This window comes from Homarus americanus, unplaced genomic scaffold, assembly GCF_018991925.1.
Source record: "Homarus americanus isolate GMGI-L3 unplaced genomic scaffold, GMGI_Hamer_2.0 scaffold18703, whole genome shotgun sequence".
NCBI lineage: Eukaryota > Metazoa > Arthropoda > Malacostraca > Decapoda > Nephropidae > Homarus > Homarus americanus.
In genome coordinates this window covers 11289674-11297332 of record NW_024749779.1, presented here as the reverse complement: position 1 = coordinate 11297332, position 7659 = coordinate 11289674, and positions in this window count along the sequence as shown.

Sequence of the window (7659 nt, the reverse complement as noted above, 5' to 3'; positions counted from 1 at the left end):
ATATATATATATATATATATATATATATATATATATATATATATATATATATATATATATATAATCAACGACCTCACCAGCAAGGAATCGAACCCTCGACCTACTGGGTGGGACTAGGGAACGCTTACCGGCTAGGCCACAAGGACACTAAAAGCAGTTCTAGACTCTGTTATATTTCACACAAAGCCTGTTCATCGAGCTGATGGCGCCGTGAACCTCATTGGGAAACTGCCCGTGCCTCTTATGTGGTGTCAGTAGCATTTTACCGAATCAAGCTGGTATGAAACGCGAGGTACATATACATACTTCATTTTTAGTCCATATAACACGCTGACTTTGAACATATAATCAACGACCTCACCAGCAAGGAATCGAACCCTCGACCTACTGGGTGGGACTAGGGAACGCTTACCGGCTAGGCCACAAGGACACTAAAAGCAGTTCTAGACTCTGTTATATTTCACACAAAGCCTGTTCATCGAGCTGATGGCGCCGTGAACCTCATTGGGAAACTGCCCGTGCCTCTTATGTGGTGTCAGTAGCATTTTACCGAATCCAGCTGGTATGAAACGCGAGGTACATATATATACTTCATTTTTAGTCCATATAACACGCGGACTTTGAACATATAATCAACGACCTCACCAGCAAGGAATCGAACCCTCGACCTACTGGGTGGGACTAGGGAACGCTTACCGGCTAGCCCACAAGGACACTAATAGCAGTTCTAGACTCTGTTATATTTCACACAAAGCTTGTTCATCGAGCTAATGGCGCCGTGAACCTCATTGGGAAACTGCCCGTGCCTCGTATGTGGTGTCAGTAGCATTTTACCGAATCCAGCTGGTATGAAACGCGAGGTACATATATATACTTCATTTTTCATATATATACGCGGATTCGAACGCTACCGGCTAGCCCCTTGTGGGCAGCCGGTGTTGCCCCTAGTCCCAATCTAGTAGGTCGAGGGTCTGATTCTCAAGGTTGGTGAGGTCATATATATATATATATATATATATATATATATATATATATATAAATATATATATATATATATATATATATATATATATATATATATATATATATATATATATATATATATATATATATATATATATATAAAAGTGACAGCTCATTTTTCATAAAAAATTTTGACACCTCACGAACGTACAGGACTGACTATGTTAGCCTTCCCTCCCCACAGTCAGTGTGAGTGACCCACACAACTGCAGAGGAAGCGCTAACTGTTGTCCTTCCTGACGTGGTAGGAGAGCTTTCTCTCTTCACATTATTTTTCTATTACTTACCCTGGCCGAGGCACCTGCTGATTTTTAATACTTCAGTATTCGTGCTAAAGCCCCCCCAGTGGTGCACACCTCACAGAGTGGGATTGTGTGTATCCAGTGGGGGTCGGGGAAAACCTGGGCCAATCCAGCAGTGACGTCCGTGATAGTGCAAACACACCACTATGCGGGGGTCGCCCTTAGGAAAGATTTTTTTTTCTGCACTAAGGGCCTTCAATAACCTTAGTGCACCAATTAATTTACAGTACATGTAAAAAACAAATTAAAACTGTACCTAAGGGGTGGTTCCCATCCACCCCAACCATGCCCTCTGGGAGGGGCCACAACAAGCCCCCCTCTACTCGTTCAGGCAGGGACAAGCAGAGGCGGGAGATCAATCAAAATGACCTAAGACTGCCAAGACCACTGACAAACAAAGACACTGAATCGACCACCGACAAAAACATTCAACAAAGAAGTACCATTGAAATAACACCAGAGAATGCCAGAGTAATCCACTTTCGGACTGTTGACACGTCCACCTCGTTTGACAAAATTAATGGGTTCATTATCCAGAAGGCCATTAAAGATCAAATAGGGGACGTGGAGAAAGTCCGAAAGACAAGAAATGGCGAACTCTAAGTTACTGTTAAAGATGAAAAGCAAATGAGGGACGCCTTGAATTTGAAAACCTTCCATTCAACCAAAGTGGAACAGTATATCCCAGCATTTCTCAATACCTGTAAGGCTGTAGTTAACAGCTACGAATTCCAGGGAATGAGTAATGACGAAATCGCGTTCCACATACAAGATCAAGGAGTCGTCGATGCCTTCGTCTTTAATAGGAGGACCGTAGAGGGAGAAAGGAAACGATCAATCACAGCTGTACTGACTTTTGTTGGACTTGTTAGGCCTACCCATGTACTGGTAGGATATGAGAGAATCCAAACAAAAACATATATTCCATTTCCCATGCGATGCTTCAACTGCCAAAGGTTTGGACACACTGGTAAGGCCTGCCATAACACCCAGGTATGCTGTAAATGTGCTCAAAGCGGACACAGGGAAGATGAATACACACACACTGAGGAAAAATGATACCACTGTTCGGGTCATCATGCTGCCTCAGACAGGAAGTGCCATTCCTACCTGAGGGAGTATGAGATCAGCAAGGTGAGAGCAGAGACAAATTTGGACTACAGGGAGGCTAGGAAGCAGGTGGAGATGTCCTTGCAGACACCAACACCTGGAATGTCCTTCGCATCCGCTGTATCCAAAAACACCTCACCCCCCAAAATGTGCACCACTAGAACACAGACTGAGACCAGGTCAATTGCAACACAAACTGACTCTACACTCACAGGCTATCCAACCATAGACGCCAACAACGAATACTCGAAGACAACTATGACTAGTAACGAGACTAAAACTAAAAACAAGTTAAACGAGACCACAAAAGTTAAGCAGACTGTCGACCTTGTCTACCCCCAGGTAAGGAGAAGGTCGCAATCTGTCATTATTTCGGCCAGACGTTTTTTGCCTACAAGAGACGCTACTTGCGGGTCAGGACGACCCACCTGTATTTGACAACTACACGTCCTACAGAGGAGACAATCTTAGGGGGGTAGCCCTATATATTGGGAGTGAATTCGCTCAACAAAGAGTCAACCTGAGAGTGAACCTGAAGGCTGTGGCGTGCAGAGTCACGTTTCGGTCTGACTATGTGGCCGTCTGCTCACTATACTGTCCTCCGGGCGGGCTCATTGCCGAGGGTGAGCTTGAGGAGCTATTTAACCAACTACCAGAAGAAAAAATGATCCTCGGAGACCTCAATGCTCACCATTTGCGGTGGGGCAGTGTCCGGAATGACGGGAGGGGAGAGCAGGTGGCTGCAACTATACTCAACTCCAACTTGTCTCTTCTGAATGACGGTAGTGCGACTAGAGTGGACGAACGAATTGGCTCAGCGACAGCTATAGATTTCTCTATAGTTCATGCTTCCTTGCTATTAAACTGTAAATTTTCTACATACGACGACTCCCTGGGTAGCGACCATTTTCCGATCTGCATTTCTTATGAGTGTGGCGCCCCAACAGCTACTCCCGAGGTGCGCTACAACCTTAGGAAAACAGACTGGGGGGCCTACTCAGGAGCCGTTCGTATAGACACCATTGGAGAAGATATCAACACCAAAATGTCACACATAGAACAAGCCGCACTGTTGCAGGGTTACAAAAGTAAAGTTAAAGTTATGCAACTTGGTACCCCTCAAGGTGGAGTACTTAGCCCCAGTTTGTTCAATGTTCTTATGAATGCATTATTAAATTTAATACCAGACAACCCCAGCAATATATCAATCAGCTATGCTGATGATAGTCCTATACATACTAAAACTCATCGTGAAATGCAAATCACCCTGAACCATGTATACGCAGCCTGTGAGAACCTCGGTCTTATTATCTCCACTGAGAAAACTAAGGTGTTCAACAAACAAGCTGGTAACCGCAAACGCGGCCCCGCCAAGTTCAAGATAGGTAACAACACTATTGACTATGTTTCTTCTTTTAAATATCTTGGTGTTTCCGTCCCTTGTACCCTACCTGCCATACAACAGCTAACCCGCCAATGTACTGACAGACTGAGACCTCTTAGAAGTGTAGCGGGGTACAGCCCGCACTATGGTGCTAATATTAGAATTGTTAAAACAATGTACCTAGGCTATATAAGATCTCTGATAGATTACCACGCACCAGCCCTGGTCATTCGTGACGGGAAAGGCGGTGACAAGCTCGAGAAAATGCAAAATAAAGCCCTCAGAATTATCCTAGGATGTCCCGTGAGCACTAAAGTGCTTAATATGAGGAAAGAACTAGGTATACCCAGTGTTAAAGATAGAATAATTGAAGTCAACCTCATGATAGCCCTGAGGCTTCTGCGTGGTGATCCTGATAACATTGTTTCCTTAAAATTGCTAGAATGTATGAACCATGGGACGACTGAGTCTAAATGGATCCAAATTACAGCTACACATATGAAGATGTTTGGACTAGACCACCTGTACAAAGTTGAGACACAACAGCACTTCCTGCCACCCTGGCGGACATTTCCCTTCGATATCACAATACCGACGTATCCGCCTAAAAAAATAATTATACAAAGCATTTATCTCCAACACACTGCCAAATTGAGAGCTCTTGAACACATACACACTCTACAGACTGATAATAATATCACACAGGCCATCTACACTGATGGATCTCTTAACACCGCCTGTGGGAGGGCTGGAAGAGCTATTGTTGTGACTCAACCTGACGGTAATACAGGTTGACAATCCCTTATCCGAAATCCTTGGGACCAGATGTATTTCGGTTTTTGGAATTTTTCGGTTTTCAGAATGGTTAGGTTTTTTTTTTCTTTTTTTTCTTTTTTTACAGGGATCAGCCCACCCAGGCACAGGTCACTGACCCACATTGGGGCCTGGGGGCTAAAATATAATAATAATTATAATTATAATAATAATAATAATAATAATAATAATAATAATAATAATAATAATAATAATAATAATAATAATAATAATAATAATAATAATAATAATAATAATAATAATAATAATAATAATAATAATAATTCATAGGTCTAGGTCGATCTTTTTTTTTCATTTTTGTATTTCTTTATTTTTTATTATTATTATTTTATTATTACAGTATTGCTGTTATTATTGTTATCATTCTTATTTTATTTTTGTGTATTTTTTATTAAAATTTTTATTTACTATGAATAATTATTATTATTACTGTATTATCATTATTATTATTATTATAATTATTATTACTATTACTATTACATTTTCACCCCCCATGCCCCGATGTGGGTCAGTGACCTGTGCCCGGGTGGGCTCATAAAAAAAAAAATAAATAAAAATAAAATGCTCCACAAAAAAACTTTCGGTTTTCAGAGCTTTTCGGTTTTTGGAATTTCTGATAAAGGGTTGTCAACCTGTATAATTGAAAAAGGAGTTAGAATTAACAACTGGGCATCCACTCTACAAACTGAATTAGTTGCCATACTCACAGCTATTAAATTCATTGAAACCACTGTTACTGACAGTCTCATCATCACTGACTCTCTATCCTCACTACTTGCCCTTGGCACCCTCGACTCAGGTTGTCACGCTCTTGTCTCTGAAGCCAGACACAAATATGCGTGCCTTGTTGACCGGGGTGTCAAGGTCAAACTGTTGTGGATCCCCTGTCACATAGGCCTCATAAAACATGACAGAGTTGATGCCCTCGCCAAACTCGCGTCTAACAAAGACACCGTTGAATACAATTTGGGTCTGTCTAAAAGAACCCTTAAAACTGTAATTAGGAAAGAACTTATTGATGAGTTTGACGCAAGTAGACAAGTGCAAACAGGCACTAGTCGAGCCCTAAGTTACCATGATGAGATGTATCAAGTGAAACATGTATATGGAGCAAGTATCAAGATCACTAGATTACAAGATGTTGTAACCGCTAGATTAAGGTTAGGATATAAGTACCTTTGGCAGTATGTTCCTCAAGCAGATGTAAACAAAACTAAATGTAAACTGTGTGGCCATACATATGGCCACACACTTGAACACTACGTCCTCAACTGTGTGAAGATAGAACCTTTTAGGGACAGGTCCAAGCACACTGTGTGTGAAATGGCACAACACTTCATCTCTAATGGCAAGATAGCCGACATATTAAGATTGTATCCACTTTTTTGCACTTAGTAACTATATCAATTCTCATGTACAGAACCAAATACGCAATGTGCTTGAATACCTCTCATGTAAATGTGAATAACAAAGTGTGAGGCCAGACATACTGCCTCACACGCCTGTACTCGCGCATTCGTGAATAAGGACTACGGTCCGATAATCTCAACAACAACAACAACAGCGTCTTTAAGCATTCGCCAGCCAGCCTTCGCCGTGAACGGACCTCTCTTCAGACCCCTTACCGCCAAGCAGCCAGCCTTCTTTCTACTGTTCACACTCTACTCCACGCTCCCGAACCAACAAAACCTCTCATCAAGCTCTACTGCTGGACCCGGAGCTGTGAAGACCGCCCTCTCTCTGCTGCCATTGTTGGCCAACTTTCTTGGCCGGACCATCCACCACTGACATCGTCGACAACATCTCACGAGCGTTTTCGGTTTATCGAGCATTAGTTTGCCCTCCCCACTGGTGGTGTGAGTGACCCACACTCCAGCTGGAGAGAAGCTATAGCGCGATATTCCCGACGTGGTTTGAGCTCTTTTCCTTCTACTACTATTTTTCCTTTTTTCGCTCTGGCCTAGGGACCTGCACCCTCAAAAGTGTATTCGTCCTGCGGTCTCCCTTGTAACTGTTCACCTCCCTCCCAGGAGATTGTGACCACGAATGGGGGTTGGAGCAAGAACCCATCCCAGCCGAGTCTTTCCAGGAAAACCGTGATCGTGAGGGTCCACCTGGAAAGAGGGTAGCAATCCTCATCCTTACCCAGTAGGCACACTTAGCTCACGTCTATAAGTGAGCACTCACATACACTAAGAAGTGGGTTTCCCCAAACGGGGCTCCGGGAGAGAAGCTCAGGAACCACTCTACGACCACCTGGCCATCAAGTGCCTTTGGGAAGCGTTGAAATTCCTCCGCTACTTACTCAACCGGAATAGGTAGGCTGTGAACAACAATAAAATAACCTCCAAAGAAGAAGAAAACACTACTTAACACCGGTACGCCCTCCTAACCGAGATCCCCGCCTGAACCACCAACCCGACGACCCGAACCACGACAGACTCCGCACAGAGAAAGCGGACCAGCTGCAGGCCCTCCACGAAGCCCTGAAAAGCAAGAACAACGTCATCCACACCACTGCCACCGCCCCCAATAACTCCACCACCACTGTTACCGCCACTGAGGACGACAACTGGACGAAGGTTGAAAAAAAAAACGCCGACGTGCTTTTTCGGGAAACGAATTCCACCAAGCAGCCCAAACGGCACCCATCACCACCACCAGCTTACCCCCAACAACACTGCCAAAATTCCTGATCTCGAAAACGGACACGAAAACGACATATGCCGCCATCACAGAGATGGAGAAACTAAATCCACTGGCCAGGTTCTCAGTGCGGCCCAACCTAAAGGGGGAGATGATTATTCACCCCAAACACAAGGACTCCGCCACCACCCTCGACACTTACCTGAAAAACACCACCACCGTTGCATCAACCAAGCTGAACCCCGCCCAGAAACTGATGAAGTCGGTAGTCCTCCGGTACCCAAAGCAGCTACCCCTCAAACCCCTGAAGAACAACCCGAAGATCCTAAAAGCCGAGAGATGCTTTCCCCAACCGACAAG